The sequence below is a fragment of the Symphalangus syndactylus genome, chromosome 9 (assembly GCF_028878055.3).
Source record: "Symphalangus syndactylus isolate Jambi chromosome 9, NHGRI_mSymSyn1-v2.1_pri, whole genome shotgun sequence".
NCBI lineage: Eukaryota > Metazoa > Chordata > Mammalia > Primates > Hylobatidae > Symphalangus > Symphalangus syndactylus.
In genome coordinates, this window is record NC_072431.2 from 130,286,699 (window position 1) to 130,309,718 (window position 23,020).

General features: G+C 34.7%; 1 protein-coding gene across 13 annotated transcripts in view; it reads left to right on the forward strand.

Annotated features, from left to right (window-relative positions):
- The window catches only part of PTPRD (protein tyrosine phosphatase receptor type D), a 2,314,079-nt gene that overhangs the window by 1,199,413 nt on the left and 1,091,646 nt on the right, over positions 1-23,020 (forward strand). For all 13 annotated transcript variants that reach the window (XM_055294262.2, XM_063609868.1, XM_063609869.1 and 10 more), the window contains exon 8: positions 21,032-21,065. The gene's annotated coding sequence lies outside the window, so the exon portion shown is untranslated. The remainder of the gene's footprint in view (positions 1-21,031; positions 21,066-23,020) is intronic.

Genomic DNA, 23,020 nt, shown 5'->3' on the forward strand with positions numbered 1-23,020 from the left:
CAGTTGTACAATAGAATACTCTTGTAGTATCTTCATATGTGTGTTCTCATTCAATTTTTGCACAAAATGTTCTGCGAAATTAAGCCCTGATGATCATTTATTGCTTATCTAGAAAGCCATTTCCTTCTCCACTACACTCTTTCTGCTTATTAAAACAAGCTTGCTTATCAACTAAAAGCCCAAGTCAAATAGCCTTTCATTCTATCCCATATCCTTTTGAAGTTCCATGCAAAATTAATCATTTCTTCTCTTGTACTCTTAAACCAGTCTGGTTCAAACACAGTGATATTACTACTGATCAAATTTTAGACCTGATCTCACTTTCAGTGCTCAAGAGCGAAGACTATGTTTAATCCATATTTGTATAGAAAGTAAATGGATAAATGAATGAGTTGCTCAGGTATCTTATGATACAGACATTAAGAATTGGATCTTTTCAACAGAAAAGAGAAATGAAGGATTTATTTGCCTTTTCCAGTATGAATGATCTCACATTATATTTGATTAGCATATGTATGTTCAAAGTGCTTTCACAATATTTTATTTAATCCTGACACAAAGTCTGAAAAATTGGCAAGTTGATCTCATTTTATAGATGACAAAACTTGAGTTTTGAAGAGGTTAAATCACTTTCTAAATGCAATTTGAAAAATAGACTAGCATTTCCCATGTCACTACAAATAGTGCTACTTCCAGATAATTTCATGTGCTTTTAATCAAGTTTTGTTGTGACTATAATTTTTTAACTCAGCTTCCCTCAGGATTCTTTCAATTTTTTTTAAGACCCTGAGTTCAAACTAAATATGATGGCTAATTAGAAAGAATGAACTGGAGTTTTTTAGAATTGGAGGCATCAAAGCAAAATTGTCCCCCCCTTAGCAAGGAGAACATGCAGCTGTTTCAAATGTTTTTGGATTTGCACAGACCCAAAATAAGTATGCTTGTGGTAGAACACAAACCTCTAAGGTTTTTACTTGAATCTGTTGTTTGCATGTAAAATTAGAATTGATTTTAACATAATGGAAAATTATTGATGTTTGTGGAATGAATCTATATCAATCTGAATTTATTTTACCTTAGACTTTAAGATTAAAACTCTAATTTTACCAAGCAGATTAACATTCCATTTAAATTTTTATCTGTGACAGCTTTCCCTAAATGCCTTAAAAATAACAGTCTGCTTCTGTGGCACCCATTTTGTAGCTGAAGCAAGTGAAACTTAACAATGGCTGCCTTATGTGTCCGCCAAAGAATGGGATAACAGTTTCATTAACCCCGAAATTGAAGATAATGCTTGGAAGGGGAAGCAGTATATCCGGGTTTTTGTTCCTTGGTTTATTTTGTTCACTGATCTTACTTGGTATACATAAGCTGTTAGTAGAAACGCAGATTAACTATGAGTGTAGCAGACACAATTTATATTGTGAAAGTACTTGTATTGAGGAAAAAAAAACAAATATTCTCCCAGTGAACATCTGAAAATTGTGAAACAGTAGGTCTTACAGGAAATGAGAACAGGATTTGAACCAACACAAGCTGGTTTAGGGCTTTATTCTGCTAGTCACCATACGACTTCGAAAAAGTCATCTGGCCAACTGGTGTCTGAGTATTCCTGCCTGTCAAATGGGTAGAACAACAATAGATTGAATGAAAAGTACAAATACGTCATGGAAGACAGATATTCTTAGGAGAAAGCAGAGCATGTTAAAGTCCTGAGGAAACGGGAGAGCACGTCCTTGAGCATATTCTGTAAGTGGAGAATAAGGCAAGGAATAACATTAGAGAGGAAACCAGAAACCAGCTAAGTTAGAGCCTTAAAAGCCACACAAAGGAATTGGACGTTGTTCTGAGAGCAATAACATTCACCAAGCACGCTCTGTTCACAAGGCAGTGTTATCAATTTATATACATTATTTAATTATCATAAACTCCCCATGAGGAAACCGAGGATGAGAGAGGACATGAGGCTCATTAAAGGGCACAGCTATTAAGTGGGAGAGCTGGGACTCAAATCACATTCTGTCTTATTTCAAAATCAAGACTTACCCACTCATAACAGTGCATGGAAAGATTTCAAACCCAACCGTGAGACCTTCAGATTTTCATTTTAGAATGAGTTCTCTAATTTCAGACAAGAGAACCGATCTGGGAAGAGGCCTAATTGAAGACAGATGAGTTGGGAAGTTGATTCAGCCATCTAGAAATGAGAGGATGGCAGCTGGAAGTAGGACAGAAGCAATGCCCTCAAGAGATATTTAGAAGACAGAATCAACTGGACTTGGCAATTTATTAGGTAAAGGTGAGAAGAGAAAAGCAGGAGATGAGAATGCACCCAGTTGTTTGTGTTTTAAAAACATTTCCTACATCTATCCTATCTTGTAAATAAACTTAGATGTTACTCACCGTTACTCAAAAGCACTCTGCTTTTTTTCCTTCTGGGACTTCAATGATGCTGTGTCCTTCCTGGAAAATAAATGCTTGCTACCCCATCCTACCCTACTAACTGGGACAATGAAATCAACCTTTCCTGCTTTTAAAGGCTTTTCTTGCTCTTCCAAACACTTGTATCTTTCACTTCCACACTGAAATACTCATATCTCTCAGTGTCTCTATTAAAGAACATATTGAGAACTACCTGAGTAATTTTTTTCACCTTAAATTTACTGGGTCAAAAATTTTGTCCTACTACTAATCCCTAAAGGGTAATCTTATGGCTTCTTGTACAGGTTAGGTGTTAAATCAGTGTCTGTTGAATTTATATTCAGTTGCTTGTAAGGGAATGAGGGGAGATACACTAATTTAGCAAATATTTTAATTCTTGGCTCATAAATCTCATTAGAGAGAGTTTTTTACAATTTTTTATTTTATTTATCTATTTTATGTTTGAGACAGGGTTTTGCTCTGTCATCCAGGCTGGAATGCAGTGGCGCAATCTCAGCTCACTGCAACCTCTGCTTCTAGGGGTCAGGTAATTCTCGTGCCTCAGCCTCCCAAGTAGCTGGGATTACAGACACATGCCACTACACCTGGCTAATTTTTGTATTTTCAGTGGAGACGGAGTTTTGCCTTGTTAGCCAGTCTGCTCTCAAACTCCTGGCCTCAAGAGATCTGCCTGCCTTGGGCTCCCAAAGTGCTGGGATTACAGGAAGAGAGGTCTTTTTTATGCCATCAGAAGGAACTCTTTGACTCATAACCCCTGTTTTTCTCTATCTCATTTCTGTGTTTTACTTCCTTCATAGCAGTTATTGCTATCTGAGCAAGACTGACTGCATAATTACACAATACTTAATAAACAAATACGTAATTAGGTCCAGTTCAAAATGCAATGAAAATGCAGTCCTCTCGTTAAAAGTTATAAAGAGTTTCAGGAAGGCAAAAGCAAAGCATTAAGCCAAGTATGTGGCCCTTCTAAAGTCAGGGCCCTGTGTGATCATATAGGTCATATTCCCATGATGTTGGCCAGCAGGTAATTATCTTTTAAATTTTATATATTTCTATTTCTTTCATGTCTCTCCCTCTTTCCATTCAACTCCATGGAAAAAGGGAGCATGGCTCTTATTCTCAGTGCCTCATGGGAAATAAAAGATTGAGAGATGATAGCTACCTGGTAAGTATTTGTTGATTAAAGAATTATTTTAGGTTTGAGTCTCACATTCTGAAACTCTTGAGGGTAAATTGTCCTGTCAAAACTCTTTCTTCCATGTAATTTGATATGATGGTTCTAATCTTGCAACACAGTGTATCTAAGAGATGATGAAGATGGGTTGGTTTGTTTGTTTTTAATTAAAAACCAACACTCACCATGTTGAATAGAGCTGATTATTATCCCTAGGATATATCCCTGGACTAAGTGTACCAGGAAGACTCAATTACCACCACCCCCTTAAGGCAGTCCTTCCCTAAATGTGTTTGGTATTCTTTAGCCAATAATTTTAAGGATATTGCTACTCATTCTACTCAGTACCTATTTTTTGACGTAAAGACCTTAATTCTCCATCCTTGCCAATCTTGCCTCTTTCAAAAGCATTGAATCAACTTTTATGAAGGAAAAGAAAGAACCTGACTGAACACAGTGAGAGGTTAATTTAAGCTATTGTTTCTGTGACATGGTACTATTCCACTAAGTGTAATATCTTCATCAGATGGAATTCAAAACTTTAAGGGATAAGAATTATTGCCTTTCAGGCACTCAAAATACCTTTTGAGATGTATGTGAAAAAGATAATTGAAGAGTTTGGATTGTCCTTTGAGAAGATGTCAGGAGAGAGTTTGAATCCAATCAAACATTGTTTTAAATAATAAGAGGTGAATTCTCAATAGAGCTATGCAATACTCATTTCTAAAGGAAAAAGAAAAAAGGTGTTGCACAGGAAAATTCTACTCTTTCCCTGAAAATTCTCTCAGTTTTATAAATGTGGATTCATTCCCTAAAGTCCAAAATTGAACTGGTATCAGTGATTATGTATTGCACGTAAAGGGCAAACTCACTGTGAAATATAATACAACCTGTCATTTATTAAGTGACTGTCATGTGGCAGGTAGTGTGATTACTACTTTAAAAATGTTATCTAATTTTATCTTAACAATCCTCAGAGACAGCTATCCCTCCCCTGTGCTTTACAAGTAAGGAAATCAGACCTTAAAGAAACTTCATGTATTGACTAAGTTCACAAAGTTTAAAAAGGACAGAACCAAGATTGCCACCAATGTTCAGTTGATAAACAAATAGGTGATATGGGCTCATAGACTTTTTCAAAACAGAGAGTTTTTCTAGTTTGGTTTTCTTTGTTTTTTTCAGATAATGATGAATAAGCCTTTAATAATAAAATTCTGACAGAATAGTCCATTATAAGGTTCCATTTAATTGTATTTGTGCAAATCATTTCTTGCTTATTACTAACCAGTTAAATGTACAAACATGATTTAAAATAAGATGCTGCAAGATATTTTATAACTTGTTTGCCCAAAATGACTGTCCTCATCACAAATGGCTGCATGGAATAACAACCCTATATCAAGATGGAATATCTGATGCATTGCAGTATAATATGAGGTGGACTGCTAAGTTCCATTGCCAAAACTGTATCCCTTCACTGATCTTTCCTCTGAAATATCCTTAGTGAGATTTATTCATCTGTTTTAAGACACTGTGTTCAGAAGTTCTTGAGAGAGTACAAAAAGTGCCCCAGAAATTGCTAACATATTGGTTCACCAGAGCCCATAATTTATTAGACTGTCTTATCAAAAATGTGAAATTTTGTGCTAAAAGAGAGCTACTTTTTTGGGGGATGGCGCATGAGAACACAGAAGTCCGTAAGGTGCTCTGAGAAAAACAGATACAAGTAAAAATATATGTAATAGAGTGAAGACAGGTGTGGATGAAGGCAAATTTGGGATGAAAGTTGGAGTTGGTGGAGTGAGAGTCTAAACCCCTTCGCGTAGTGACTGGGAGGAGATGAGGACCTTGAGGAGAGTGGCCTGCGGCTGGGAAAGTAACTGTAGGAAATGCGAAAGGGAGATTACTAAAGAAGAGAACAGACTGAGATTATAATGGTCTTGGGGGATGAGAGTCTGTATCTGTGCCCAGACCTGTACGGGCTGCATGCTGGGAAGGCAACCACAGTGGCTGCAGTGCTGGCAATGTAAAGTCAAGTGACAGGAAGCTACATACATAGAAAATTAGGCAACAATGTCAGCAGGGCCGGGTGTTTGACATGCAGTGTGCTATCATATTACACTTGTCATTTGCCACAAATACCAAATTTACAAAAAGTGAATTTGTTATCATTTGAAATAAGGCATAATTATTAAAATATAAAAGTGGGTCATTTGTCTGTTTGTGAAACAGACATTGACTGTAGGTAATTCTGGCCAAAAAAAGAAAAGAAAAGAAAATGCTATATATGATTTGGGATAAAATTGAGTTTTATCTAAAATTTGGCTGTGTGATCACTTTTTTCTACTCTGCTGGCTCAGACATCTAGGCATAGCAGAAAGATCCTGTGAATGTGGTCGTAAGACATGGATTCACTATGTGGTCCTGGCATACTTCAGTGACGTTTTCCTGGTCTCAGTTTCTTCACTTGCAAAATGAAAGGATTGGTCTAAGTGATTCCACAGGTCCCTCTTGCTTGCAGGGTCATAGGGTCACTATGCATTTAGTATTTCATTTCCCTACACAGAAAACCTTTTCAAAAACATACATTTAATTCCCTAGGGATCTTTTTTGTGTGTGCATAGTGCTGAAATTATCTGTGTTGTGAATTCTTTGGTTAACTTAAAACATTAAGAGAAATGCTGTCAGTTAACATGTAGGCACTCTCGCCATTTGCCTCTGGTGGTAATGGAAGTTGCCTGTTTATGTCCTTTCTTCAGGTGTCAGAAAGCAAATACCTCCTTTCAACTTTGCAACATACAACAATTTAGCTCTCATTTCAGAAACGTTAGCAAAAGGCTATTTCCACTTCATGTTTAATGATTTCAATGATGCCTAGTAGTAAGTGGCATTGCATTACATCCAACCATATTTTAGAGTAAAAGAGTAATTTGCTGCTTTTGTTTAGACAGTTCTGGATATTGATGATGATCTTCATAGGCACTATTTCCACACAAACCCACAGAAAATGCTTACAGCTGAGAAGAAAATAACGTAGTTTGCTAGCTTATGATTTATTTCATATTTGGATGGTGATCTTAGAAGGCACAATTTTATGAGACAAAAGTCTTTGTTTTCACCCTTGCCTTAATTATCGTAAAAAAAAAAAAAAAAAGACACAATGCTATGTATCCTCAGGGAATTTATTGCAAACGCTAATATATTATTGGGAATTGAATAGGAACACAAACTATGTCCCAATCTGGAGTTTACTATGTAATCTATTTTATGTCTATTTTGATGGAAACCCACCTTGTGGTTCATTTCTTTTTCAGGTTAATGGCATATTTATATTTATAGTCAAACACACATACACATACACACTCACAGAGAGGTTTTGCAGCTGTGGTGGAATAAAAAAGCAAACACATATATTTGGCCTACTTTTCATTTGATGAAGGCATGCACGCACCCACACTTTTTCTAAGCCCCAATTTAGGTCACTGAACATCACCCAGTCAGTTTATCACAGCAGCTTCTGCTTGTAGCACAGCTGTGGTTGCAGAGTTCTGCTGCATGTGTTTCTTGTTTGCATGTGTATGCAGGAAAGCATGTTGGGAAGCGCATGCCATGTGGCGATAATAGTTTTAATATATAGTAGTAAAATGTTGTCATTATTCAACTCCTAGAGCAAGTGTGTATAAATAACAAAACTAAAATACAATTTCAACGAACCAGCATCATGGTTGCTTTATAGTGTCTTTTTCTAATTCTAATCCCTGAAACTTCCTGTTTCAAAGCCTCTTTTCCCTCTACCAGCAAAAGCCACATGCCCCTCTCTTCCCAGCAAGGAGTTCATAGTCAGGTTCTGGCTACTCTGGTTTTTGCTCTTCTTATATTTTTTAATAAGGATCACATGTGTGGATTTCTTCCCAACAGGGAATGCTTGTGTATTTCTGTGTGGGGAAAGGGAGACATGGAAAGGATCCAATGGAAGCTGGACATAGGAAACAAAAAGATGAAATATGAATGGCAATGACACAAATCATTTTTCTTTTGATGTGTATGTCTAAAAGTATTTTATTTTTGGTGTACATTTCCATTGATTTCTGAGTTCAAATCACAGAACGAACTTTCTTTTAATATAATTTCTGTCTGTGATTTATAGCAAAGCTGTGTACTGAATTTCAAGCAGCCATTACTGAAATACCATATGGACTGAATGCATATTTCATGGTATTGATTTGTGCCGGTAACCTCTGGTCAGGAAGCCTACTTCATTTTTCTAAGCAACTGATGCTGTCTTTAAAGAAATCTAGCATTTACTGATTTGTATAAGGCTGCTTAGTGAACCTTACTATAATATTCATTGTGCCATATTACCTTGCAAATGTGTTTGATAAAACATTTATTAAAAATGTGTTTCATATTTTCTTCTCGCAGGTAGTAAAAGATGGTAGTCAGGCCAACGTATTATACATTTCATTCATTCACATGCTTTTAAATAAAATATTTAGATTCAATATTAGACCAAGGATTTTTGTCTTTATCTGTATTGTATATGCTGAAAAAATATTAGAAACCTCAGACATTTTTCATCTAAAATATGAGTTTCTATATGGATTAAAATCATTGAGATACTGACATTCAGCAAATTTGAAAATCAACTGCTCCCGTGGTACTCTACTGGGATTTGAAAGTAACCAGTCCGGGGCTTTTCTATGATTTCTTGGGAAGTAAATTTTTCAGCTTGTTGTAGTTACTGATTCTCCCTTAGGGTGGGTTCCTTTGCTTTTGTGGCTTGTACTTTTTATATTATGAGTTCATCTTTAGTGGCTTGTTGTTTTTCAGTAGAAATTTTAAGTGCTCTCAGTTCCAGCAGTCTTCTTTAATTTCTTTTTTGAATTTACTTCTTTTTACTCACCAGCTATGTTACTGGTCTTTAATTAGTTTAATTTTTATGGCCTTTAAAAATTATATTTAATTTAATACTGCATATTTGAAGTGGTAAATGATTTCCATGTCAGGTTACTGGACCATGTTACTAGGAGTGGCCCAAGCACACAGTTCCAGATTTGGAGAAGCTCAAGGTAAAATAAAATATTCATATGCATAAAAAATTACCTAATTCCAATGTAATACATTCAATTATAAAGATATATTAAAAGTTGCTATTGGATATTGTTTTAGATTATATATGCAAGAGGAGTGGCAGGTGCATAAAATATTATCATAGAATAACCCTGACTTTATAAAAATACTGTAGGAATAATATACTGAGATAAGCTCAGCATACGTATATTTGTCTTTATATTAAAATAAAAAAGCATAATATGAGAATATTACTCATCTATCTTTGTCAGATAAGAATATTCTAAAGACACATTTCAGAAAAGTTATACTTCAATTATTGTGTCTAAATTTTGATGAAAGAAAGTTCAGTCTCTTATATTCTTGATAAATACTGATCTTTTAAAAGGCCTTAATATATTTTGCAATACATTGCATGATATAAAAAGTCTCTAACACACCAGACTAACACCAATATTGGGAAATTTATATTACTTAGAAGGAAATAATTAAAAAATAGAATGACAGGAAAAAGAAAATATTATTACTGAGAACCCACTTTGTGCCAGACAGTGTGAGGGATGTTTTATGTTCATTATCTTATTTAATCTTCACAATCGTTATTTTTGAAAGATGAGAAAAACAGCCCAAAATCTAAAACTAGTAAATGGCAGTATTGATTTTCAAACAATGTTCTGTCTGAAACCCCAGATCCCTCTTCTTTCCTTAATATAATGCCTCTTAATATAACGTCAGGTTGCTTAAAATATATTTTATCACAGCATTTACTAAGAAGTAAGTGGAAGCTGATGAAAATTATTCTTTTGTTTTCCTTTCTTAATTGAAATGAATCTCCTAATTGAGAGTGAGAGTCTCAATTTAATTATAATGTTTTAGGGCCCTGATCAAACAAGTAATGCAGGTATGAATCTCAATAAGGACACATTTGTAAACACGGCACATACATTTTAGAATCATTTATATTTGAGCTGTATGAGTTGGGAAAAATGCTTGTCGTACGTATGATTTTCTTAAATGCTTTCTCGTAAATGGTGCTTTATTTGTTTTAGAGTTTGCTGGTTCAGTTGAGTGCAGTTTGCAGCTGATTCAAAAGTTTAAGAAGTGATACCCAATTTGCACATATAATAATTTCCTTTGCTGTCAGAATGTTTAAGAAAACAATGAAAAACAAAAAATTGTGAGAAGCATCAATAATGATTCAATCAGTATACTGATAAAGCAAATTTCCTGTATTTTTTCTCTCTACTGCCGATGTTACTTTAATAGTTTTTGTTCATGCATTTGCAGAATCCCGTCTCTTAAAATTAACCAGTTTAGCTGTACTTCTAGGTAACTTACCCCACCGGCAGATTGCCTCCCTGTTCTTATAATGTCAATAAAAATTAAAAGTCTTCCAGTTTCCAAGTATTTGCGTTTTTTAAAAATTACTGCACTATGTTTTTTCCTTACATCTAACCAAAATTTTAGAAGATAATTATGTGAGAGGCAAGGAAACAAAGTTCTTTTATCATAAATATAGTAATACAATTGCAACTAGCATTTATGGAATGATTAGTGTGTGCCAGGAACTGAAATGAGCTTATGTGTGTTAGATAATTTATTCCTTGCAAAAATCATGTGAGGGAGATACTCCAATTCTAAATTTCACAGAGGAACAAGTAAAGAAACTGAGTCTTAGCAGTGTGAAGGCTACAGAGGGAATAAACAGTGGCACTAAAAGTGAAATTTGGCTTTTTGACTCTATATTCTAAATCACTATGGTATAACAATTTCAAAAAAATAGATTTTGTGTTGATTGTAGAAAATTTAGGATAGGACAAAAGTTTCTTTATATCCTATTATTCAGGGGTATTTTGATAAATTTCAGGGATTTTGATAAATCCGGTATACTCGATGTAGATACCCTATCTGTGTATATTTTCAACAAACTTTTACATGTGTCACAATTAAACATGTACAAATATGTTTATAGAACCATTATTTATAATCATGTTAGGTGGAAACAACGTAAATGTCATTAATAGTAAATTGGATGAATTCGCCATTGTATATTCATATATTAGAATTCTACACAGCAATGAAAATGAGTAAACAACGATCATATATGATGTCATCATGGTTGATGCTCAGAAATGGAGCCAAAAAAGCCAGACACCAAAAACAGACATGCTTTTATGTGATTTGTTTAAATTACAGATATCGATAAGCCAATCTACAGTATTATAAGTCAGGTAATGAGGGCTTGAACTTAAATGGTGGTGGTAAGCCTATCTAATCTATCCAAAAACAGTATTTTATGAAATAAGTACTATGACTATTCCTATTTACTTATGAGAAAATTGAAGTTCAGAGAGGATAAGTAATTTACTAATTTTCACAATGCTAATGGAAAACTCCTAATTCAAATCTAATCTGTTGAGCTCCAGAGCTCCAGTGCTCCAGTGCTCAGCATTATAATAGACAAGAATCAGAAAAAAATGCCTTTTCCATGGAAGACACATTCATCTCAAAAAAAAAAAGAAGAAAGAGTTCATATTAGATATTTTTTCAAGCCAGCTGTTCCTTAAACATATTCTTTATCTCCATTAAAAAATTGCTCATTAATATTCTCCTTCCCCACAGACTCTTCCCTCAAACATCCAACTTTGTCCGTCTCTCTTATCCCAAATCACTCTTTCAATCCTGCACCCTGCTCTCAAAGCTCTAATCCTCTTGCTTTTGGGAATGGTATTGAAAACTCAAGAACATAGCAAATATATCAAAATTCTCTCTTTTATCAGTTTGGAATTGTGAAGAAAGAAAGAGGCTGATCTACACTGGAAAAATGAGTGAATATTGTGAATGTGAGATGTCTTGATTTCAGTGAAAAGGTAGAAGTTTGTAGAAAAGATGGAGGATGCTTTTCTTAATATTTCTTGAAGGCTCACATTTTTCAACCACGTAGTATTCTTCAATCTCTTACTTCCTTTATTCCTTCCGTTTATTTACTTCATGGAATAGAACTTCAGCTTAGTGTTTACTTCAAGTTTAATGTTCTAAGCCTTCTAATTGAGAGTGAAAGAGACAAAAGAAGGCAGATTTTGAAAGTCCCTAAGCTGAAATCAAAGTAATGGCCTAAACAATGATTGGCCCTTACCATCTTTTTGACAGCATTTTTCAGGTGATAATTTTAATGTGTTTCAAAAACATTTATCTTCTTAGGTATGTAAACATTTTCCTTAAAATCCTATTTTAGCTATTCAATTTTCTCGGTATGTTTTATTCCTTTAAATAGAGTGCAAAGGTAAATTTTAACATTAGCCCTTCATATTCCAAACCAAAGTTATCCAAATAATACATTTTTAATGTACAGGGAAAATAATAGCAAAATTAAATGGCAAAGTTGCAATTTTTTTAGCACAGATTAGTAAACATGCAGAAAATATGCAAAGCTCTAGTGTTCACAATGTTTTAGCAAATTACAAATTATCTCAAGAAAGAGAAAAGCCAAAGGACAAACATCAATACACATTCCAAGGCTACATAAAAATGATTTCAGTGTTGGAAAAAATTATTAGATGGAAACGTTGGTGATAATGGGGGGAAATACATTTTGTTAAACTGTCTCCCCCAAGGTACAGGATAAAAATTCAATTTTGCAGCAACCACAATAATGTCTTCTAGAGAGCATGCTTTCTTCACAGCTTTATTTTGTTTTAAAAAAGAATAATCTAACAGAGCACAAACCCAAACTATAACTTAGCTAAAGCACAAGTCCTGAATTTACAGTTTTATTAATCGAAACTGAAGCAGATTTACCCAGGCTAACGTTGTAAAGCATGCCCCGGAGCAGAATGTTTCCCATGAAATGTGTTACTAGTGATGTCTATCTACATATTTCTATTTAATTTAGGATTAAAAGGATTCTAATGATTTTCTTTATTTTCACCTGATTTCTTCTACTGGAGTTAGACGGACATTGTTACTTTGCCTACAACTTCTATGGTGATTGGTAACCCTCGAGGAACCTGAGAATCCACCACCTTAATCAAGAAGCCATTGCAATTTTCCATGTTCGGTTATAGGATCAAATAAAGAGAAAAATATTAAGCTGCAACTACATTGTAAATTTGTTGTATCTCCTTTTCCCTAAATGCATAGCAGAGAAAATCAGTATCATAATGTTATTTATTCCTACTGAAGAAATTGTTGAGTTTTAGATTTTGAAAGGAATCGGGAGGAAATGAAGGAGAGTGTTCCCTATAAGAAATGCTTAGTGTCTGGAATAATAAAGAGCTGGTTAAAATTGACGAATCATTAGGGTGCCCCTGGGATGTTATCCTGAATCCAGAAATGATGGGGAAATAAGCATGATTTTATGGAATCTAAACCACAAACCAGTTGATTTTGTTCATTGGGGCACAAAGCACAGAACGTGGCATAAAGTAGGGACTTGGAAAAGACTAAATTAAACCATCCCATCTAGCACAGGGCCACCTAATTTTGTTGCAACATGTCTTCAGTTCCCACTCTGAATATCAGGACTTCTTGGGGCTCCGGCCTAAACTCTTTAATGTGCTACCTATGTACTCTCCAATTCCCTTGTCTTCATACATGATCTCTGTGATAATGATTCTCAATGTTTAGTCTTAGACTCTCCACTGAACTACAGGTTTCCGCATCCAACTTCCTACTTGACACTTGTACTCATGTATCTAATATATGTCACACCTAAAATGGCTAAAATGTGTGTTGATTCTAATCAACACAGCTGATACAGATATAGTAAACGTGTATTTTTCCTATTCCAGTCTTGCTCATCTCAGTAAATACCACTAATATCCACTTAGTCACCAATATTCCAAACCAGCAATAATCCTTAATACCTTTTTTCACTCATTTCTCTCTAATCCATTGGCAAGTCTTGTTCCACCTTCAGAATATATTCCAGATCTATACCAACCTCTCCAGTTTTCTCCATCTCCAGCTACACTTTAGTCTAAACCACTACCAGCTCTTGCCTGGAAAGGTTCAAACCTGATCTCCCAGTTTTTGCTCCTTCCTTGGCTTTCAGTTTTCTACAGAGTAGCCAGAGGCATGTTTAAGACAAAACCGTAATGTCATTCAACTTCTTAAAACCCTCCAATGACTTTGCATTGCCCTCGGAATATAAACCCAAATTTCTTGGCACTGGCTTACTTGCACTGCTTAAGCTGGCCACCTACCTCTCTAAATGTATTTTTTACCACTCTATTCTGCTTACTAAATTCTAGTCACATTGGCCTTCTTTCTGTTGCTTGAATGTAAGTGCACACAAGTCCTTGTGTACTAACTATTCCTTTACATAAACATTCTATCTTCTTACCTTGCATGGCTGGATTGTTCTGTGTTGCTCTGGCCTGCCCATCCAATCTTAATATTCCTGCTTTGAGCTATATTACATGTTTTATTTTCTCCATTTCACTAATTATCTGAAATTATCTTATTCCTTTATTTGTTTAGCTGTGTATGGTCTTTCTCTTGCCTCTCCATGCCACAATAATGTAAGTAGGAAACATGTCCACATGGTTACCACTATATCCCCAATGGCCTAAAATAGAATACAGAACATAATAGGTGTTAAAAATATTTGTTTCATAAACAAACATTTAAAATTTTGTTTAATTAATAAACAAATTATCTCTTACTCATTTTATCCCACTGTATTTACTTACTGATTTGTTTGACATTACACCACTGTTTATTCACTGGATTTATCACATGGTTAAAATATTTTTTACAATGTAAGAGAACAGGGAGAAATGAAATAGAGTCATTTTTTATAGAAGTGAATAGAGGTGTGGAGAGTGATTATGCAGTGCTTTCAAAATCTAACAAGTGCATCTTACTTGAGATATGGTTCGCTTCCTGGAGAGAGAGAGAGAGAGAGAGAAAGAGAGAGAGAAAATATATCAGTATTTAGAAATGTATCATAACTTATACATGTGATATCACAATTCTTGAACATTATTCGTACATTTTCTTTTTTTTTTTTTTTTTGAGACAGAGTCTTCCTCTGTCGCCTAGACTGGAGAGTATAGTGGTACAATCTCAGCTTGCTGAAACCTCTGCCTCCTGACTGCAAGCAATTCTCCTGCCTCAGCCACCCAAGTAGCTGGGATTACAACCTTGTGCCACCACACCCAGCTAATTTTTTGTATTTTTAGTAGAGACGGGGTTTTACCATGTTGGCCAGGCTGTTCTTGAACTTCTAACCTCAAGTGATCCACTCGCCTTCGGCTCCCAAAGTGCTGGGATTACAGGCACGAGACACCGCACATGGCACCTCATTTTTTTGTGTGTGTTTTTTTTTTTTTTGCTCCTTGTTAGACAAATGTTGAACCATCTCACCGTAATTTTCACATCCCATATGCCCTCTCACTACATTATTTTTCATTGCTTCTCTGAGCATCATTATGGATAATTTCTTCAGCTCTGCTTGCCCATTAATTCTTCCTTTAGTTGTGTTTAATATATGGGTTTATTTACTTAATTTCAATTATTTCGTTTTTCTGAAAATTGGTACCCATTGAAAATTGTCTTATTCTTTTGATATGTCTTTCACTTATTTGCTCAGACATCTTTTATTTTTAATAATTTTAAATACTCATTTCATAATCTATGTTTAGAATTGCATTATCTCAATGTTTTGGTATTTCTAATCTTGATCTTGATCTTTGTACTGACTTTCACTCACGATTTCCTCATGTGTTTTATAGCTATGGATTTGAGATTCTACTTAATAGGACTTCATATTTATAAAGCCTAAGTGTCCTTTGTTGAGAATGTACCCTTCCAGAGAAATTTGGTGATTAAATGTATGAGATAACAACACAGGAATACTTTTTTTGTTAAATCTCCCTTTAGGATTTCTTTGTCCTTGTGGGTGGTATAAATTCAAACCTGAAACATTTGTGACAGATTTTTAGAAGAGACTTTTTATCACTTCTCCTAGAGATCCCAAGGCTCTTCTTTAAGATCGACAAATGTTGCAGGGAACATCCAAATATCACTGACTGAATATTAACCATTTCCACCTTTATCTTCAGTTTTGGCCACTGGACATTTCTATACTATATTTTTTTCAAGGATGCATTACAGTATTTGTCATATTTTATTCCAGTATTTCAAATATGTTTTGCATTAAGATTGTTTACTGTCAGTTTACAATATCTGACACATCTTTTTGGCAAAAATGAATCAACTTTCATTTGTATTTTTATGTTTGCCCTGTAATAAACATAAAGAACTCACAATTATGACTGCATTAGTCCATTCTCACACTGTTATAATGAACTGCCTGAGACTAGGTAACTTATAAAGGAAAGAGGTTTAATTGACTCACAGTTCTGCACGGCTGGGGAGGCCTCAGGAAACTTACAATCATGGCGGAAGGAGAAGCAAACATGTTCTTCTTCACATGATGGCAGAAAGAATTGCCAAGCCAAGAGGGAAAAATCCCCTATTAAACTACCAGATCTCGTGAGAACTCACTATCAGGAGAACAGCAGCATAGAGGTAACTACCCCCATGATTCAATTGCCTCCCACTGGGTCCCTCCCAGGACACATAGGGATTATGGGAACTACAATTCAAGACGCGATTCCGGTGGGTACATAGAAAAACCGTATCAGTGACTGGAGGAAGAGTTATCTGTATTTCAGGGAAAAAAAAATAAGACATAACATTTGGACTTCTTGTTTTACAGAGAAAGGCTGGTCTGTATTTTTGGCTCAGGCTGTTTAAACAATATATATAGTAAGGTCAGTCATACCAAATTACCCTTCATACCCAGTTCCTTTCCCCATTACTATTCACCTTCTGCCACTTCAGTCCAAGTCCTGGACTTAGTACTGACTGATATGAGAAATAAGGACTGGAGTTTTGGTATGAGAAAAAGGAAATGCCAAAGGAAAGAGAAATCTGATGTAATTAGAAAAGAGGGGGATTTCTCTGATTACTTGTGTATATATATCTGTATATATGTGTGCGTATGTCTATGTGTGTGTGATAGAGACAGATTATATGTATTATGTATGCATGTAGGTATTTCAGTGATATTACTGAAACTCATAAGAATTTCATTGCAAAAGTAATTTTCTATGCCCAGAATGGGTACCTATTTGCATTTATTTTTATAATTATTTCTATAATTGGTTCTACAAGTCAATACTGAAATAGCTGGCTTATTCCTACCACCTGCCTAGTACAGATATACAGAGAAGGTAATAATACATATTTAGTTTTTTCTTCACTGTATTTTCCAGCAAATCATATGATCACAATATTGGGACAATATCCAACTTAGTATTCTGTTCCTGCATTCAAATGCCAGGATTCTTTTATAGAAAATAGACACCCTTTATAAGAATTAAATAGTCGAATATGGAGAAGTGGATGGGTAATTCTAAAGTATTTGTCATATTTTATTCCAGTATTTCAGATATATACTTGTGTATATATATCTGTATATATGTGTGCGTATGTCTATGTGTGTGTGATAGAGACAGATTATATGTATTATGTATGCATGTAGGTATTTCAGTGATATTACTGAAACTCATAAGAATTTCATTGCAAAAATAATTTTCTATGCCCAGAATGAGTACCTATTTGCATTTATTTTTATAATTATTTCTATAATTGGTTCTACAAGTCAATACTGAAATAGCTGGCTTATTCCTACCACCTGCCTAGTACAGATATACAGAGAAGGTAATAATACATATTTAGTTTTTTCTTCACTGTATTTTCCAACAAATCATATGATCACAATATTGGGACAATATCCAACTTAGTATTCTGTTCCTGCATTCAAATGCCAGGATTCTTTTATAGAAAATAGACACCCTTTATAAGAATTAAATGGTCGAATATGGAGAAGTGGATGGGTAATTCTAAAGGTTATTTGAATAAATTTACATCTGAAAGGTTCTCAGGAAACTTCTTTTAAGAGAAGCTTTCTGTAGGTGCATATGCTATCCATAAATCACTTGATTAGGTTTGACTCCATTTCCTCACTCTCACCGGCATCACTTGAGTCAAAGCAAAAGCTCCAAAATTGTTTACAGTATCTTCCTTCTTCTCTCAATCAATAGTTATACATTTAGTAATTATCTGTTTTAACTGGAAGGATTTCTATATTTTCCAGATGCCACTCTCAGGAGCTAATCAAAATTCTGTAGGGGGTGGGGAGATGTGGTGGAAATGAATGGAAAAGATAATTGACCTGAAAAAAATTTTTTTTTGTTTAGATAAAGGAAGTGAATTAGATCCACAGTTAACAATTATACATCGTTGAAAATATGTTGTAGTATTAGGAGGACGGATTTTGATTGGTCCTATTATCTGGTGTTTTCAATCATGTGAAAGAAAATCTCCTTTTAAATGTCCTCAGAACAGATACTGGGGACATTTAAATATTCCCTGCTTTACATTTCTCTCTGGGGAGAGTATCTTTGTTAAATTTTGGTTACCATTTGAGTAAAACAGACGACTGCCATTGAGTCATTATTTGTAGGAAGCCATAGATCTCTGCCGTTCCTTACCCAACTATATTACCTCTGGCACGGAAGTGCAAGGCAGCAATAAATCAATGGGTACTTAGAACTCATATTTTTCTATTTACTCATCTACCAGTGCCAGTCCAAAAAAAAAAATCAGTAGGTAAAGCTAGGTCCACACTCTATTTTTTTAAGAAAGTCAGAATAATATAGTTGATAGGTATTAATAATTATAACAAAAATTCCGTTTACTTTTATTAATATTTCCAAAGGTACTTCCATGATTACTGATTATTCTATTTAGAGCATGTATTAGTCTGTTCACATACTGCTAATAAAGGACATACCCAAGACTGGGTAATTTAGCAAAGGAAAGCTGTTTACTGGGTAATTTAGCAAAGGGAAGATGTTTAATTGATTCACAGTTCCACATGGCTGGGGAGGATTCACAATCATGGTGGAAGGTGAATGAGGAGCAAAGTCATGTCTTGCATGGCAGCAAGCAAGGGAGCGTGTGCAGGGGAACTCCCCTTTACAAAACCATCAGATCTCATGAGACCTCTTCACTATCATGAGAACCACATGGGAAAGACCCGCCCACATGATTCAATCACCTCTCACTGGGTCTCTACCACAATATGTGGGAATTATGGGAGCTACAATTTAAGATGAATTTTAGGTAGGGTCACAGCCAAGCCATATCAGAACACTTTGAAAACTTTGACCTTTGGAGGGGAAAAATGTCCACTAATAATCTAGACGTGGACTCAGACTACCAGCACATTTTAAATTACTGAGTAGCATTCTACTCTAGGGGTGTCTTTAAATCACAAATACTTTAGAGAAAAATTGTAATTGTATGTTAGGTCGTGTTCCTCCTATGATGAGAACTAGAGGGGATTGGAATGAAAAGCACAAAATCTGAGAAGCTGAATGTTGAACTATCACATTCTATGCTTAGGTAAAAAGAACCTAATAAAGTCCTCCCTCTTACCAAATTAAGAAACCAGTGCTTTTATTTTAAATACTTATGATAAAGTTTTTATTTCTGTTATTTAAAATTTTTTTATTCAATAATATCTTCTCTTGATAGGTAATATATTGCATGAAACAGTACAAAAAGTTCTTAATGAAATAGCAGAATAGTGGATTTATAATTATTTTAGGCAAACAACACAGAAAACCTTAATACGAGTAACTACACAGAATTGTTTGCCAACATTTTGGAGTCTAAAGTGATTGTGGGCCCAGAAGAAGAGTGAAGTATGAGACACTGTGGGTATGTAATACACATGTATGCTTCATATAGGCAGAGTCTGATCTGGCATAGTTGGCTAGGAGTATAAAATTAGCAACAAGGCAATGTTATTATTTCGTTTTCCATAAGAAGATAAGTTCTCTTTTCTAAGATTATGCCAGTAACTTCCATCTTGGTGCTGGGGTGGCTACATTCATAGGTCAAAGCAAATGTATCACTGTTCCTCAGAACACTAATTTTTCATACAAAATTTAACCCTGTGGGGGAAAAAAACATGTTTTTTAAATCTAAAAAATATAAAAAGAAAATATGTTCCTATATGATTGAAAAAGTCTTAAAGAATTTTTCTAAAAATCATTTATCAATAAAGGACATTCTTCACCCTCAATTTCTTTATTTTTTGTTAAACTGAGAAGTTTTATTCATAGGATATATTACTATGACTTTAACAGTCAAGATTGATTAGCAGAAACTGCAATGGAAATTGCACTTTTCACTTAAAAAATGATTGACAAAATATGGAAAATGTGCACCATATGCTATCTATACACTAAATAAATTGATTCCTTTAGCTCAATTAGCATCTTCTGGACATCTCCTATTTCAGAAGCATAGCAGGAAGTCTTCTGGGTAGGGAACAATGAACAGGGTTAAGGCATAAACACCAATATGGGCTAAACACACAAAATAGGATCTGATAAATACTGGAATAAACATATAAAATATGGTGGAAACATCTAGAAAGAGAATAATTTCTTCTCTAGGTGTCAAGACAAGCTCTACTGAAGAAATGTTAATTGAGCTGGCCATAAGGAATGGCTGGAAAAAAATATTGAGGCAGAGCAAATGGAGTAAACCGAAGTATGGAAGGAAGGAAGGAAGGAAGGAAGGAAGGAAGGAAGGAAGGAAGGAAGGAAGGAAGGAAGGAAGGGAAGCAGGGAGGGAGGGAGGGAGGAAGGGAAGTTGGGCTTACGATTCGAGACTAGTGTACAAGGGAAAATAGTGGTAGATAAACTTGAAAGGTAGCATGAATATGCATTGGCGAATTATGGAAAAGAATCATAAAAGGTTAGAATAGGAACAACCTACTAAAGCTCCTGAATGCTATGCTAAACACCTCAGTTTGTTTTAGATAGGCAACAAAGAGAATTTTTGAGCTCAGGAAGGTGGTGTATATGGCACTGTCAGAGCTGAGAATTAGGACAAGTAATTCAAGATTGTGTTTGTGCCAGGACCAAGATTGTATTAAAGACATGACTCTGTATTTTTGCCGGCCTTTTCAACATATATATCAGAAGAAAATATTGATGTAATACATATATATGCCAGGTATGCCTATAAAAAAGATTTTTTAATAAACAACTAATAATCTGTTTTAGTCCTTAAATGGTGGTGATGAAATACTTTCATCTGAAATAAATAATTGAGATCTGATCATGTATTTTCACTGCTTACTTAATTTTATTTTGCTTCTATAGATATGTCCATAACATGTGTTTGAAGACAATTTGAAAGGTTTTGGTAGTTTTTATGATCACAATATCAAATACATTTTTATTGTTTCAGATGATGGTGCCTGTCCATTAACTGAACAACTGTGGTGAGTTTATTTTGCTCATCTTATGTCTGCATGGAATACTTTTCTTTTTGATATTCTAAAGGATTTATTTTACCTATAAAACTTTGGTTAAAATTCTTTGAATGAGTTTCCTTCTGACAATCCATTAGGCATTTTAGGATGTTTTGTTTCTTCTTTTCAATTAAAACTAAGACTTTAGTTTTCAACCAGATTTTCTCAACAGAGATGTTTATTTTCACAAATGCTTCACTTACTCAAACTTTAACAATCTCTCAATCAACTAGAAAAGTAATATCCTGTTGTTAGTTACTCTTTTAGTAGTTACAAGAAATACTTTATAGTTTTTAGATTGATAGCAGAATACCCAGTGGATACTGACACAAAAAATTATTTTTTGTTTTCTCTATTATCCTTACAATAAGAGAAAGAAGAAAAAGAAATTACATTCCTTAGCTTACATAATTGCCTTATATTGCTATGATTATTCATTGGAAACTAAGATGAGTGGATATGACTTGGAACAATATAGTTAATCTCTGGAGAAGTTGCTACCCATTTATGTCTCTCTTGGAAGAATAAACACAACATATTTGTGTGCTTTCACAGTACTGGTAAACTGGTATTTTCAAGGATTCTCTGCACATTGCCAGACATAGAAAAAGAAGACTCTACATAAAATTGTTACTCATTTTACTTCTTGAGAGTTTACCAGTTTATAGCAGATTGAGAGAAAGTGTTGCGTTTTTTGTTCTTATTCAATTACGATAAGGAAAATGTTATGAAAGAGTGTCTTTGTATAGCATCCTCCCCCTTCCCTCAGACTAGACTGCTTGGTAAAATAAGAAATGGCCAGAGTGGGAGCTGGTTGGCAGGAGGATAACAATTTTGAAGGTGTAAAAAAAAATTTACATAGGTTTTGGATAAGAAATAATAGAGGAACTGTGTGGGGTGCTGTATGTGGTGTGACTTAAGAAAAAGCAAATGTTGGAGAAAAAAATTAAAAGCCTTATTGTATATTACACTGGTGCTTCTCAAACCTTAATATGTCTATGAGTAATGTGGGCTATCTTTTCAAAATGCAGATTCTGATTTAGAATTTGAGCTGAAGTAGGGCCCAATAATGTGCATTTCTACTAGCTCCTAGGTGATACAAAGCTGCTGGTTTAAACACCACACTGTAAATAGTAAGGTAGTACATAAATAACTCTGTTCCTTTGACTGCTCCCCAAGGGACTTCAGTCAAGACATTAATTTTTCAAACGTTTGATTTGGGTTTGACTTTCAGTGCTCTTGATTCACTGTTTAAAGGTTATCTTAAGATTACAGCAAACATGCTGTTTTGTTGAGTCACATACAAAAAGAACTGGGTCTTGACTAGCTTCTGTGTCTGTTTTCCCTCTTACTACCTAATTATTCCAGGGTAAACTGTAAAGGATTAAAGAAAGTCAATCTCTTTCAGTCAAGTAATTTGTGAGTGAACAAAATACAAGATTTTACAAAAATATAAATATATTATTCTAATACTGCAATCTATTCAAAGGCAATCATATCACTTTGCAATAGTCCAATTACAAAAAGCAACAACAATGGTTGTGGGGGTAGATAGTCCTAACCGTAACGCAAGTAGACATTATCATCATTATTATGCTTGAAAGTACTTGAGTTTTGCTTGAAAATGTGATAAAATGCTTTTGGTTTCGTACCGCATGCCTACTGACATTATGAATGTTTTCTAGTCTATGTTCAGCTAGTTCAGATCTCAAGATTACTGCGAAAACGGGGTAGATGCCAAAGTTGGCAGATTTGGTTAGTAATCATGAATAATGGGGCAAAGAGGAAATTGGTACAAGGAGATCTGCCACTGGTCTACTGGTAGAAGGAAATCTGAAGAATTTTCTGAAACCCAGAGTCTTGTAGGCGCTTGAAGAAGACCATGGAAGTAGAAGTTTCAAAATCAATTGAAGTTTTCTGCTAAA